This window comes from Oncorhynchus clarkii, chromosome 9 (genome assembly GCF_045791955.1).
Source record: "Oncorhynchus clarkii lewisi isolate Uvic-CL-2024 chromosome 9, UVic_Ocla_1.0, whole genome shotgun sequence".
In the NCBI taxonomy this organism is placed as follows: Eukaryota; Metazoa; Chordata; class Actinopteri; order Salmoniformes; family Salmonidae; genus Oncorhynchus; species Oncorhynchus clarkii.
This window is the reverse complement of record NC_092155.1, coordinates 48,838,585-48,854,961: the sequence shown is the minus strand read 5'-3', so window position 1 is coordinate 48,854,961 and position 16,377 is coordinate 48,838,585.

Genomic DNA, 16,377 nt, shown 5'->3' with positions numbered 1-16,377 from the left:
TTTGAGCACATATATGTTCATTCTCTTTCATTTGTATTTGCTCATAGTTCTACCCTTCACAACCTCTGAGGTTCAGAATGTGGTGGGTGTTCTCTGTTGTGCCCTCAGTGCTTGAAGTCAATATTTGTCTTGTACTCTTTGTAATCATCTTCCCACTACTGTAATGGTCACTCTCCTTCGAGAAAAACCATGGTCAATTTAAATATCTGGAAGGGATATTAACAGAATAGAAGATTTTATTCATCACATTTGTTCAGTCAAAATATCAGCCATTTCTCAAAACCTGACTGCATTTGTGAAACTTAAAATCAAACACACCAGACTAAATGTTGTGTGTTTGACCTTACCAAATGTATATGACCTAAAAATACCAATCACATACAAATCTAATCCCACACAGGTTGTTGTGAAATGAACAAAGGCGTGAGTGCAATTAGATAATGGATAGAAAGACCTGTACGTGCTGTTCGCCTTCACATAGTCCCATAGTGGTAATATCTTCCATTGAAGAGGGCAAGGGCATGATCCAATGGACCTGAAAAAAAATCAGAGTAGAAAGTCACATCAGGAACGGTACTCAAAGCTGATCTAGAATCAGGTCCCCCTGATACATATATTCTTATTGATACATATATTCTTATTCATTAGGATCTGAAAGGCAAAACTGATCCCGGATCAGCACTCCAGGCGCTGACCCGTCAACTTATCACCACCCAGGTTACTCCATCCTCCACACCACCACATGGAATAGCCATTCCACAGCAGAGGTTGGGCCCAGAGTCCTGTGTGTCAGACGCATATAAATCACACTGAATGCCCCCTGTCACGCACAGGAAGGAGCTATGCACTGCAAAGGGGCCCGAGCGCAGAGGGCCATAGATAAAGCATTGCTGGATAGCCCTACTGCTTGGATTATACACCTATAAGCAAAAACATGCATGCACACATACATACCCATATACTGTATACACACACACACACACACACACACACACACACACACACACACACACACACACACACACACACACACACACACACACACACACACACACACACACACACACACACACACACACACACAGATATCTCCTTCTCACACTGAAATTCTCTGGTCCCTGATTCAATCATGTCAACCAACACAACACAATATGGTGAATGAGGGAATGAGCAGCATGGGCGCTTACATGACATGGTAGAGGGAGACCATTCTCACCATCACCTCTGCAATATTTTATGACCTTGTTTACTGACATTAAAGGATATACACTATATATACAAACGTATGTGGACACTCCTTCAAATGAGTGGATTCGGCTATTTCAGCCACACCCATTGCTGACACGTGTATTAAAATTGAGCACACAGCCATGCAATCTGCATAGACAAACATTCGCTTACTTACTGAAGAGTTCAGTGACTTCCAACGTGGCACCGTCATAGGATGCCACCTTTCCAACAAGTCCGTACGTCAAATTTCTGCCCTGCTAGAGCTGCCCCAGTCAACTGTAAGTGCTGTTATTGTGAAGTGGAAATGTCTAGGCGCAACAACGGCTGAGCCGTGAAGTGGTAGGTCACACAAGTTCACAGAACAGGACCACTGAGTGCTGAAGCGAGTAGCGCGTAAAAAAATAATAATAAATTGTCTGTCCTCAGTTACAACACTCACTAGCGAGTTCCAAACTGCCTGTGGAAGCAACGTCTGCACGTTCAGGAGCTAAATGAAATGAGTTTCCATGGCCAGGCAGCAGCACACAAGCCTAAGGTCAACATGCGCAATGCCAAGCGTCGTCTGGAGTGGTGTAAAGCTCGCTGTCATTGAACTCTGGAGCAGTGGAAACGCATTCACTTGGAGTGATGAATTATGCTTCACCATCTGGCAGTCGATGGACGAATCTGGATTTGGCGGATGCCAGGAGAACGCTGCCCGAATGCATAGTGCCAACAGTAAAGTTTGGTGGAGGAGGAATAATGGTCTGGGGCTGTTTTTCATGGTTCGGGCTAAGCCCCTTAGTTCCAGTGAAGGGAAATATTAACGCTACAGCATGCAATGACATTCTAGACAATTCTGTGCTTCCAACTCTTTTGGCAACAGTTTGGGGAAGGCCCTTTCCTGTTTCAGCATGACAATGCCCCTGTGCCAAAGCGAGGTCCACACAGAAATGGTTTATCGAGATTGTTGTGGAAGAACTTGACTGGCCTGCGCAGAGCTATGAACTCAACCCCATCAAACACCTTTGGGATGAATTGGAACGCCGACTGCGAGCCAGGCCTAATCACCCGTCTCACTAATGCTCTTGTGGCTGAATGGGAGTAAGTCCCCGCAGCAATGTTCTAATATCTAGCGGAAAGCCTTCCCAGAAGAGTGGAGGCTGTTATAGCAGCAAAGGAGGGACCAACTCTAGGTTAATGCCCATGATTTTAGAATGAGATGTTTGACGAGCAGGTGTCCACATACTCTTGGTCATGTTGTGTATGTCCTCTGTTAGCGGTGGGTCAAGTTATGAAGCCAGGATTCAATCTGATCAGCGGTAGATATTGCGTTATTGCGCTCTTGACATTTAAAGGTAGCTTCTGGTTGAGCCAACCTAAGCCACATGGACTATTCGCCATATTCCAGTCCAACAGGCGGTACCGGTGCATCAAGGCTCAGACCAACAGACTCTTAAACAGCTTCTATCCCCTGGTCATAACCCTGTTAAATGGCTAACAACTACTGCTCTCCCTCTCCCACCGACTATCCACACGGACTCTATGCCCTTCCACGGGTCTCTACCCACTCACAATCACAGCATTTTTTGGGAAAGAGCTCTCAATGTAAGAATTTCACTGTGCTGTTTTACACCTGTTGTATCTTGTGCATGTGGCGAATAAACGTTGAAACTTGAAATTACATGCAGCCTTTCCGTGAACGCGGTCTCTGCGAACGTGGGAGCATTGCCTTTAAAAAGTAGGCCTCAATTTCTCCAGTGTCTCTAAATGTAGGCTACATCTAATCAAACAGGGTATTATAGTAACAGGCAGGAACAAAACCTTGCATAAGCAACGGACCTTCAAGGTAGAATGAACAACTGTTTCTAGGAAGGCGACTTAGTAGGTAAACGTTTTATTTGAATCCTCTCTTTTCGCCCCCGTCACCTCAGAAACACCTCTGTGGAAATGTGGGCTCTGGTGTCGATAAGGGTGCTGGGGCGGACCTTTAGGAGAGCCCTGGGGAACCCTGTCATCACTGTCATATCGGGGATACCCATGCCCCCTCACACCCACTCCCAGCCTGTGACTCATTGTCTCCATTGCATTACTGCACCCAGACACCCACCATGGAGGGATTCCCCTAAACTCCGACTGACATGGCAACATCTCGGCCTCCAGCAGTTCTCTGAAGAGGGTTGGCTGTTATTGGGCGTATGATTTTGTTATTGTTCGACCACCACCACCCTCTTGTTCTTTCTCTTTCATCCTATATCCACGTGTGGACATAATTAAAACATCACCTTTGATAGCATGTGCTACTAGGACACCCTCTTTTTTTCACAGAAAAAAAATGGGATTCAATTAAATTTTTGTTCAAATAGAAACTACAATCAAATTCTGTGTTTTCTCAATAAAATATTCAGCGAATGGCGTTTTGTTCATTCACTCCACGTCGGCCATACAGATCCCCCCTAATGACGCCCCTGCCTCTGCGTGGTTGTTGGCAGCGGCCCCAGAGCCGCTGCGCTGCCGGCGGGGGAGAGAGGCAATAAATAACCCGGGGAGAGGAGCGGAGACCCCCGGGCGGTGCACAGCCTGACCTGACAAATACTCACTGGAAAACCATCACAGAGTGAGAGCCCACCCCTAGTGCTTAGAGCCAGCCTTTCAGACATGAGCTGCAATATAGGCCTACCCCTATTGGAAAAAGCGGCGTCTCTCCCTCCATCTCTCTCCCCAATCGATAGCCAGACACTGTCTGAGACACGGCGTCAGTAATTAACTATTTAGAGAACTGTTTAGAATTTCTTGCTTGCACAATTTTATAAGCCTCTTATCTTATTGCCCCCACCAAATTAATGTGGCCCCAGACTTTAGCACCAATTTGAGCTTGATAGGTTCTTGTCCTGGTTCAAATAGGAAAGGTCATAAGTGTTCCCACAAGGTAAACTATTAGTACAAAAATAGGTAGAATGTTTTCTGTGTGTGTTTCCTGGTTGTCCTTATAAAACATACATTTTTACCGCCTTCGCCTGAAAGCTCACTGATTCGCTCTTCCAAAGACATCCAAAATGTGGTTTCAGATTAAACTGACAGTGGCACCAAGAGAGCTCTTTGACTTCCAATATTTCAGCACAGCGAGGGGACGCTGTAACAGGACCCACAGAGGCTCATAGAGTTTTTGCTGTCGTGCCGGCGCCTTTCGTCTCTCTCGCAGGATCTAAAGGGTCAGGATGCTGTCTGTGTGATCCCACACGGCTGCTCTTCCAAATGGATTTATTTCCTTTCTGGACGGCCAGGCAGGCAAGCAGCCCAGGAGGATACTCATTTTAGACCAGCGACTGTAGCTGTCAACGCAAACAGAGGCAAGGACACCCAACCTTTTCCCCCGTGGAACCCCCCTTCCTCCTGCAAGAACACACACTCAAGCGTGCCTGTATGAACACACATACACATACACAAATCAAATTCAATTTTAATTGTCGCATGCTTCATACACGACAGGTGTAGACTAACAGTGAAATGCTTACTTACAGTCCTTCCCAACAACGTAGAGAGAAAGAAAATAGAGAAATAATAGAAAAGTAATAGCACATAACAATACAAATAAGAATAAATACACAATGAGGAAAAATAGCTTGGCTATATAAAGGGGGTACCAGTACCAAGAAATGTACATATAACTAGGAATAAAGTGATGAGGCAACAGGATAGATAATAAACAGTAGCAGCAGCGTATGTGATGAGTCAATAAAAGGTTAGTGCAAAAAGGGTCAATGTATATAGTCCAGGTATATATTTCCTAACTATTTAACAAACTGTTTAGCAGTCTTATGGCTTGGAGTTAGAAGTTGTTCAGGATCCTGTTGGTTCCAGACTTGGTGCATCAGTACCACTTCCTGTGCGGTAGCAGAGAAAACATTCTATGACTTGGGTGGCTGGCATCTTTGACCATTTTTAGGGCCTTCCTCTGACACGGACTGATATAGAGGTTCTGGATGGCAAGGAGCTCAGCACCCAGTGATGGACTGGGCCATACGCACTACCTTTTTGTAGCGTCTTGCGGTTGGATGCCAAGCAGTTGCCATACCAAGCGGCAATGCAGCCAGTCAAGATGCTCTCAATGGTGCAACTGTATAAATCCTTTTGAGGAACTGATGGCCCATGCCAAATCTTTTCAGCCTCCTGAGGGGGAAGACGCGTTGTCGTGCCCTCTTCAAGACTGTGTTGACGTGTGTGGAGTGGACCATAACAGATCCCCAGTGATGTGGACACCGGGGAACTTGAAGCTCCCCACCCGCTCCACTACAGCCCTGTCGATGTTAATGGGGGCGTGCTCTGCCCTCCGTTGCGTGTAATCCACAATCAGCTCCATTGTCCTGCCAACATTGAGAGGTTGTCCTCCTTGCACCATACTGTCTGACCTCCTCCCCATAGGCTCTCTCATTGTCGTCGGTGACCAGGCCTACTACAGTCATGTCATCAGCAAACTTAATGATGGTGTTGGAGTCGTGAGCAGCCATGCAGTCGTGGGTGAATAGGGAGAACAGGAGGGAACGAATAACGTACGACGAGGGGCCCCCATGTTGAGGGTCAAGGTGGAGGATGTGTTGTTCCCTACCCTCACCACCTGGGGGTGGCCTCTCAGTAAATCCAGGATCCAGTTGCAGGTGTTCAGTCCCAGGGTCCTTAGCTTAGTGATGAGCTTGGAGCACACTATGGTGTTGAACACTGAGCTGTAGTCAATGAACAGCATTCTCACATAGGTGTTCCTCTTGTCCAGGTGGGATAGGTCAGCGTTGAGTGCAATAGAGATTGCGTCATATGTGAATCTGTATAATTGGAGTAGGTCCATAGTGTCTGGAATGATGGTGTGGATGTGAGCCATGACCAGCCTTTCAAAGCATTTCATGTAAGTGCTATGGGGCGATAGTCACTTAGACAGGTTACTGTGGTGTTCTTGGGCACAGTGACTACGGAAAGGGCGATACCTAGTCAGTTGACCAACTGAAATGTATTTCCCGCATTTAACCCAACCCCTCTGAATCAGAGAGGTGGGGCTGCCTTAATCGACATCCACATCTTCGGCACCCGGGGAACAGTGGGTTAACTGTCTCGCTCAGGGGCAGAACGACAGATTTTGACCTTTATCAGCTCGAAGGATTCGATCCAGCAACCTTCCAGTTACTTGCCCAACGCTCTAACCACTAGGCTACCTGGTCTGCTTGAAATATGTAGGTATTACAGACTGGGTCAGGGAGAGGTTGAAAATGTCAGATAGCATATGATAGCAAAATGTGTCGAATTGCAGGAAATTAGCTTTAAAACTGCAACATTTTCTCTCAGCCTCATGGCAAAATGTTTAGAATTGCAGGAAATTCGCTCTAAAAGTGCACATTTTTCTCTTCGCCTTTGACAAAATGTGATGGAATATTATTATAAAACTACACGTTACTCTCTGCACCATGGCAAAATCAGTTTCCCTCCCCCCAATTTTTTTTTGTTGTTGCAGTTTTATAGCTAATTTCCTGCAATTCTAAACAATTTGCCATGACGGGGCCCCCTGGAGTATGATGCCGTGGGGCCCCAAATACGGTAGTCTGGCCCTGCGCACGCACACACACTCAAGCATGCCTGCAAGAACACACATTCTGTACACACTCACTCAAAAGCATGCAAGAACACACACACCAAATGTATCGTATGAAAAGCAACCATAGAATTAAACAAGGGAGCTTAGAGGAAAACAAACATGTAAGGAGGTTAAGTGAAATATTTGTAGATATTCTAATCAATGATCAAAATGTCAATAGTTTGTTCTATGATTCGAAGATTTGACCTTTCCAGTCTTTATCATGCACAAATCACCATGGCCCCATGTGTCCTCCAACCAGCCCCTATTGGTATAAAACACAATGTGTTCCCTTTTCATCTCAATGGAAGCTCTGTTAATCATTTGTGCAATAAAATATAGCTTGCCTCTCTAAGTTTCTGGGAGTTATTGGCACAATATTCCCCACACAGGAGGTTGGTGGGACCTTAATTAGGGAGGACTGGCTCGTGGTAACGGCTGGAGCGGAATTAGTGGAATGGTATCAAATACAACTATGTGTTTGATGCCATTCCATTCGCTTCTTTCCGGTCATTTTTATGAGCCGTCCTCCCCTCAGCAGCCTCCTGTTATTCCCCTCCATATTTGTGCGAGGCAGTGATAGGAACATAAATTATTTCTTATCTCTTCCGCAATCCATTTTTCAAAGGGTTCACCATATTTGAAAGGTAGCAGCGCCATCAGCCAACCCCAGATAATACTAGGCTAGCATTCAAGAGATTCCATTTACAGATTTGAAATTAAATGATATTATAACCCTCATTAAAATGGTCAGTCCTTAGGTCTATTCAACAACCAATAAAACCTAAATAAGGTTATGACAAGCAAACATGCATTGTCTCACTTGTTTCAAATAGCCTATGATTGGTTGCCATGATAGCCAATCAACAAGGAAATAGACATCCTTGGGCTTCTTCTAGCAAATACGTGTGGAAAGTATTAGTTTTTAAAGTCAATGTTGGTTGGCCCCCAACCAAGAATCAACAGAATGTTAGGCATTTTCTTGCCTTACTTAAATGTTATAGGCTAGCCCTGGCTGTAAACAAACAACAGCTTCAAAATATGTTAGAATTTTTTTTTATGGACTGTCAGTCTTGTCCTCCATTTGGATATAAGATTGAAACAGGATTGAAACAGGAAATAAAGACATAGTTCAGAAATACAGTACCAGTCAAGTTTGGACACACCTACACATTCAAGTGTTTTTCTTTATTTGTACTATTTTCTACATTGTAGAATAATAGTGAAGACATCAAAACTATGAAATAACACATATGGAATCATGTAGTCACCAAAAAAGTGTTAAACAGATCAAAACATATTTTACATTTGAGATTCTTCAAAGTAGCCACCCTTTGCCTTGATGACAGCCTTGCACAGTCTTGGCATTCTCTCAACCAGCTTCATGAGGTGGTCACCTGGAATGCATTTCAATTAACAGGTGTGCCTTGTTAAAAGTACATTTGTGGAATTTCTTTCCTTCTTAATGTGTTTGAGCCAATCAGTTGTGTTGTGACAAGGTAAGGGTGGTATACAGAAGATAGCCCTATTTGGTAAAATACCAATTCCATATTATGGCAGGAACAGCTCAAATAAGCAAAGAGAAACGACAATCAATCATTGCTTTAAGAGATGAAGGTCAGTCAATCTGGAAAATTTCAAGTACTTTGAAAGTTTCTTCAAGTGCAGTCGCAAAAACCATCCAACACTATGATGAAACTGGCTCTCATGAGGACCGCCACAGGAAAGGAAGACCCAGAGTTATCGCTGCTGCAGAGGATAAGTTCATTAGAGTTACCAGCCTCTGAAATCGGCAATTAACTGCACCTCAGATTGCAGCCCAAATGCTTCACAGAGTTCAACTAACAGACACATCTCAACATCAACTGTTCAGAGGAGACTGCATGAATCAGGCCTTCATGGTCGAATTGCTGCAAAGAAACCACTACTAAAGGACACCAATAATAAGAAGAGACTTTACTTGGGCCAAGAAACATGAGCAATGGACATTAGACTGGTGGAGTCCAAATTTGAGATTTTTGGTTCCAACCGCTGTGTCTTTGTGAGACACAGAGTAGGTGAACGGATTATCTCCGCATGTGTTGATTGATGAGGAGTGATGGTGTGGGTGTGCTTTGTCAATTTCCTGACCTCAACCCAAATTAGATGGTTTGGGACGAGTTGGACCGCAGAGTGAAGGAAAAGCAGCCAACAGCTCAGCATATGTGGGAACTCCTTCGAGACTGTTGGAAAATCATTCCAGGTGACTACCTCATGAAGCTCGACCCTACACCCGCTAAACATGTGTACATGTGTGCTAAACATGTGTATGTGACCAATAATATATGATTTGATTTGAGAGAATGCCAAGAGCATGCAAAGCAGCCATTAAGACAAAGTGTGGCAACTTTGAAGAATCTCAAATATAAAATATATTTTGATTTGTTTAACACTTTTTTGGTTACTACATGATTCCATATGTGTTATTTCATAGTTTTGATGTCTTCACTATTATTCTACAATGTAGAAAAGAGTAAAAATAAAGAAAAACCCTTGAATGAGTAGGTGTGTCCAATCTTTTGACTGGTACTGTACATATCTAAATAAGTAACATAATTGAACTATCCCTTTAACAAGTGTGTCTTTAAATAAGACAACACCTTTAATGTTGTTCAATGCATATGCTGCTAGTGTCACAAAGTTGGTCTTGGAGTGTTGAAGAAAGACCAATTAAATGTACTGTTCACACCTGAGTCCCTCCAACCTACAACAAACATCAAATCGGCTTTGTAAAGTGGTAATATCTGCTTGCAAAGAATACATTTCCTGATCTCCCGGCCGATATTGAGTTTTGTTCCGTGCGATTTGAAACCAGCAATCAGCACTGCGGTTTGAAATAGCCCTGAAACCGGAGCCAAGACGTCGATGAGTCGCCGACACGTTTCAATTAGAGAGCCGCCCTGGCCGATCTATCCCCCGGGGCGTCACAGCTCAGCGGTCACGCCCCACACCGACTCCACACGAAAAGCAGTTTAGGGGCTCAAGGAGTTTGGAAAGCATTGGTAAAATAATACCTTCTGTGTTTTTAATAATGGTTTTAATTACACATCATAACTGTTGTTTTTATCACGATGCTAGAGGATTAGAGATGGAGGCATAGTTGCTTGTTTGTAGTGCTTGGAATAGTTTTTATTCCACAGCAAGTAATAAAAGCCTTTGAATATTCCTGTAGGCATTAAAACGAAAACACGGTTGGTTTCAATGTGAAAACTACATATTTTTTATGACATGAGTAGTCTGCTGAATTTGTGCAAGCAACATTCAATCCCTTGAGAGAGTTCTATGAAAAACACATTTTTCCATATTTTTGGGCTGAATTTGGCCTCCATAAACCATAACATTGCACAAATTACTTCTGATATGCCCAATCCTGTATGCAAAAGTACATTTAGCATGGTCACTGTCATAATGGTCAGTTTAAGGAGGAAGTTAGAGAGAAACCGTAGTCCATGGTTCGGTTTTCTTAAAACAGACACTACAAACTTTAGCTAACTTTAGTCACTGCTAGTTAATGCCATATTGGCGTTTTGAGCTGTATAATTTCCAGACCATTGAAGCAACATGTGTGGTATGAGAAATTCATCATTCTAAAACCTGTATGCTATCTAATGATAATTTCAGCTCTAGCCAGCTACTTAATTTGGTGCTGGGATCAAAGGTTTTTAAATTAGACTAACGAGTAGCAGACAAGTTCAAAGCCCAGCCCATCCCCTTCTGAAAAGTCTAGTATACAATCAGCCCAGTCATACCATACCACCACCTCATCCAAATCATGACTTGCCAAAATAATCAGTGACACCAATCCACCACATATATTTTTCTCCCATTTATGAAATGTGCATATGAGAATGGAATTTTATTCAAATTTGTATTTGTAGAATTGTCGCTGTAGTATAGATCTTAACGTTTTGGTGCATTAATTCAATGATTCAATCCATTTTTTATAGAGGAAAATTACTGCATAATTGGATCTTGTGTGTGCACTGTGTCGAGATGTGTATGTGTGTGTGTATCCTATGTGTGTGTGTGTATATGCGGTGTGCAATATGGATGCGAGGCAGCCTTGGGGTCAGCACTATCCCTGCCCCTGAGCCATGATGCACGGCTCTGACAGTCCTCATCAACAACAGTAGACTGCACATTGTGGAGGAGCAACGGGGGCTGGGGGGTTACGGGTGAGCCACGGGGGCTCAGCGACAGCTCACTACCCCCATACCCCCCACTGCCCGCATCCCCACCTCCGCCTCCTTGGCTGGATTGCAGCCCTGCATCAGGCTCACTGCAGGCGCTGCTCGCCTTCCCCACAACCCCCATACCCTCCCCGTCCCCCGACTGCCCAATCGATATGGCTCTTCGCCTTTCATCTGACCAGAGCTTTGGAGGAGCCGCACTTCCTGGAGAAAACCCAATACAGCACTCACTCTCGGGGTAGCTTACTGTTTATGTGTGTGTGTGTGTGTGTGAGTGTGTGTGCGCGTGTGCGCGCGTGTGTGCGTGCATGTGTGTGTGTTGTCTGCGCACGAGCGCGTGTGTGTACTGTGTCTGTGTTTGTGTGTGTGTGCACGCAAGCATGTGTGTGTGTGTGTGTTCGAGAGTTATAAATCAATTAACACACAAAATCAATTAATACAACACGTTCAGAATCATACCTTTTATTACTGTCAATACTATTTTCTCTTTAAACAAAGGAACGAATGATGGAGTGCCTGATTTAAAGGGATTTTAAGTTCTCAGGACCAATCTAGAATCAGAACTACCACCTGGCATTATATGGTTAACATTCATCAGGATGTGTGTTATGAAAACGCCTAATGGCTATTAGAGTGACATGCTAACATGTACAATATCCTCATGTTGACGATTGGTGTCCTGATTCTGATCACACAGTACGTCTACCAGTTGTTGAGGTTTGCTTGTTGACGAGAAGTGGCTTAAGATAGGTGAGGTGTAGTGTGGTAGCTTACTAAACTAAGCTCTCACGATGAGTCACCTTGCCTTAAAGCTATAATTCACTCCTAATCTCAGCGCGCTAACGCAGTCTTTAGTCAGACCATCACACATGTATGGTATCACTGTTAATGGTCATCATTATTGTTTTTTATTATGCAATTTAATTTGATATTGTATTTTGTACTCTCTTACTGTTTCATGTTTATGTTCTGTACTCAGTTCTCATTCAAAAAAGAGATCACAGATCTCAATAGGATCTCCTGAATAAAAAATGATTTAAAATGATACTGGAACACCCAGAAATGTATTATGACTGGTTTCATAAAGGTGTTATGATTGTCTAATGTGTACCCTGTATAGTAAAGTGTTACCTAAAAACATACTGTTTACACACAGATGTTCCTCTGAGGTACCTTGGGTACATACTATACTGTGTATAATAGTGTTACTTCCCGAGAGGGAAATTCACCGTCAAAGATCCTCCTCATAAATACTCCAAAAGCTGGAGAGACAGCATAATCCATCTCTCTTCCCTGCCTCTGCAGACAGTTTCCTGACTCTTGTTTGGGAATTCCTAGCTCTGCCTTCCTGTATTAAAAGACACAGGCAGTGTGTCCCAAGTGGCACCCTATTCCCTATTTAGTGAACTTCTTTTGACCAGGGACCACAGGGTTCTAGTCAAAGGTAGTGCACTATGAAGGGAAAAGTGTGCCATTTGGTACGCAGACACAGACTGATCCTCCTCACTCCACAGCAAAGTGCTAAACAGGGGGAACTGGATTGGTCAGGTCACACAGAAGCCAGATATAAACCAACCAAGGCACGTTCTTCTGGAGAAGACAGAAAAAGTACACTTCTGCAGGCCTGCAGAACAAAACACTTGGATCCCAAATGACACCTTATGGGTCCTGGTCAAAAGTAGTGCACTATATAGGGAATAGGGTGCCATTTAAGACTTACACTTAGAAAGTCTATTGCTCCGATGCAATAGATTCATTACAGTAATTAGCTAAGCTGCCTTCATCAGCGTTTAACATAAAACCAAGGAGCAACCACAGGGAACTAGGGTGAAGCACAATTGAAAGGGTTACATAAAATATAACTAAAATCCCATGGTGTTGAATTAACATGGTGGTCATGTATCCTGCTCTTTGTGTAGAATGAGTAGATATTCTGGGAGTCCAGGTATTATTTTATTATAAATTACCTCTATGTGGTTCATCCCTCTTCAGGTCCTGTGTATCTCAATTGGTAGAGCATGGTGCTTGTAACTCCAGGGTTGTGGGTTCAGTTCCTGCTGGGACCATTTATACAAAAATATATGCATGCACTTCTGTGAGTGGCGTTGGATAAAAGCCTCATCTAAATGACATATATCTTCACTTCCTGTTAAGCTGATTCTGGATGGGGTAGGATATAAACACACACGCAGCACCTCAAGGAGAAACTACAGTCAAGACGCTGTCCAAACAGATGTTTAGTCTGCCCAAAGCGGAGCGGCCCACTGCCTTTTTATTTGCCGCCCTGAATCATCGCCTTTCGTGTAACCATAGAGGCTCTGTCGCGGGGGTCAGCTCTTTCAACCCCACATGGCAGCACAGAGATGTGGCGGCAGCATCGAGACAGGGAGGAGGAGGAGGAGGAGGAAGGGGAGGAGGGCCACAGCTGCCAGACTCATGGGGACCGACCGAGCCCTGGCCGGCCCTATAAACATGACGCAGTGTGGCCATCAGGGACTTGTTTTTAAAAACGTCCCTCTGGAAAAAGTCTGCAGCAGAGTGACTCACCGTCCGAAGAGGAGGAGGAGAGAGAACATGAGGGGGAACTGTCCCAAACATTTCCAGACAATCGAAAACAGGCACAGTTTGTCCCTGACTGATGGTAACCAAATGTTGAATTAAGGGTAACGTTTTGCTGTTGTGTTGCCATGACAGAATAGAAAACCAAAGCTTCTTTATAAGCTCACGTGACCAGGGATAATGAATACGTGATGAACATTTTTATTCAGCATTTACGTACCATGGGAGTTGGTCAAGTGAAGGGATGGGATTTCATTGCAGTGTGTGTGTGTTCCCTGTGGTCAAGAAGTGGTTTGTGTGAACCACTTCTTGATCCAGATTGAATAGAACTCAAATCCTATTGAACACTATCCCCACTTTAAAAATATATATAAATCCCAACTCACTGTTATTAAAACACATGAGGAAGTAACACATAGCTCCCAAATTTCACTGAAGAGTTTCTCCAAACAGTATTGACAACCGGCTTCCGTTCCTAACATCCAAATTAGTACCAATAGCCTACTAATGGGGATAGAAACACATGGCTGTACGCTGCTAAACTGTTACACAGAACCAGACATTAGCCCTGCTAATTCCCAGTCGGTATACAATATGTCTGGTGTGAGTTAAGGAAGCTGGTGCTCCCTGTGGTCAAGGGGGAGAGGTCGGGGAAGCGCTACAGAAACGCTCGGTGAGGCCGCTGCCTTGGCAGGTAGATGAAGTGTGGATCACACGGGGCGGCGTAGGGGTGATTCATGCTCAAGGGAATGCACTGTAAAGAAAACAACGCCATAAATCAGCCCGCCCAGCTGCCATGCTAATTGTAATTGAAATGAATTTGTCTCCCGCCCAGTGCCGGGAATTGCAATTGGTATTGACCAAAAAAAGTCCACAGATGGTTGTTGGGAAATGAAACAGTGATTTGTCTCAAATGGCACCCTATTTCCTATATAGTGCATTACCTTTGACCAGAGCCCTATGGACACTGGTTAAAAGTAGTGTACAACATTGGTTTTGTGCAAAATGGGAGGGCTATTCCTTAAGGAGCACGCTAAGAGCGATGTGGGGCCTAGCATTTGTGACGTCAATAAAAGGAGGGAAGGAGAAAAGAGGGGGGAACATGTAGCAGGTGAGTTACGGTTGTGCCTTGTTTGTGATGATGTGTTCAGTCAAAGTGTGATGTCTTTCTTTTTGAGGGATATCAGAGGTTGTGCCATGGCATAAAACGTAACATGTCTTATTGAATCTCACTTAGGCCGAGGACAGGTTGCATACTGAACATACACTATGCCTCATAACAAAGAGGTCCACTGTTACTATGTGCTTTTGGTTTAGCTTGAGATTGACCTAATACCTTGATTTTCACATGGTAGTAGCCAAATGTGGTCTATGAATTATGATTTAACACGCATCTGTTTACAAAGAATTAAAAAAAATATTGATTATTAAATTATGAATATTCAAATTGCATTGGCTGTTTACCTGGCAATAATTTCACCTGATAGTATCTGATTAAGTCAAGTACAGGTCCTATGTGCATAATTTCTCTCCCCACTTCAAAAAACTAGTGCAAACAACCCCACCGTCCCCATGCCCCCTATTGGCCGGTTCAGCCCTATGGGCTCTTGTCAAAAGTGGTGCACTACCTAGGGCAAGGATGGCTGTTCAATTCCAGTCCGGGCCGAAACACTTCTGTTTTTTGCCTGGCACACGAAGTGTCCCAGGCATGAATTAGTCCCTGAATTCGGATGAACAGCCCTGACCTAAGGAATGGGGTGCTGTTTGGGATGTAAAAATTATGACTTTTTTATGCCAATATATTGAGATTTGTCTGGTTCTGGCTCACACCACACATAGCCAGGTACTTATTCATTAAATCAATCTCTCGATAGCTAATTGGAATGTGAACAGACCTGTGTGTGGACTGGAAATCAGCTAGAAGAGAAGAGTGAAAGGAAACATATCCTAAATAGGATAGACAAATATTTAATTGGATATTTTGGGACAAGGTTTACAAATTTGTGGAGGAAGACAAGCCACAGATATCCAGAGACATACATTTCACTACCAAATGCATAGGACCTAGAATCAACAATTCAACAGTGTACTGTTATAGTGTTGAGAAATTGACTAGGTTTCCAGGCAGTATTTTCAGTTTTTACTTCTGTATTCAGCAGATGGACCAACAGTATAATAAAATAGTGCATTGTTTATATGACAGATTTTTGGACAGTTCAGATTTTTGGACATTCTCTCTGTTGCAATGACTATGGATGTGATAGATAAACCAGTTGTGAAAGCTACCATGCCTCAAAATGACACAACGCTTCCAACGTGAAGCCCAGAGGACTCCACACAGTCGGAGGAGAAGACCACAGGCTTCTCTGCTCCACCGCACCCCCTCCCTCTCCGGCAGGCAATCTATATTTCATAAGCGGGCTGTGGAGCTCCAGTGCCCAATTATCAGCAGATAAGGCACAGGAAGCCCTGCAGCGGTGGCAGAGCTATTTAGACAGGGGGGAAAGGAGGGAAGGCAGGCAGGGACTCAAACCCCCAGGGGCACTTCACCCTCCCTCCCTCCCTCCCTCCCTCCCTCCCTCCCTCCCTCCCTCCCTCCCTCCCTCCCTTCCTTCCTTCCTTCTCTGACAGCCTCCTCCCTTACCTTACTGCAAGGGTTCAATTAGCTGCGGCGGCGGCTACACTAGCACCCCAAGCCCTCAGCCAGGGAGCAGGGAGGGAGCCATTATATCACCGCTATCACCACCACGCAACACTGAACTC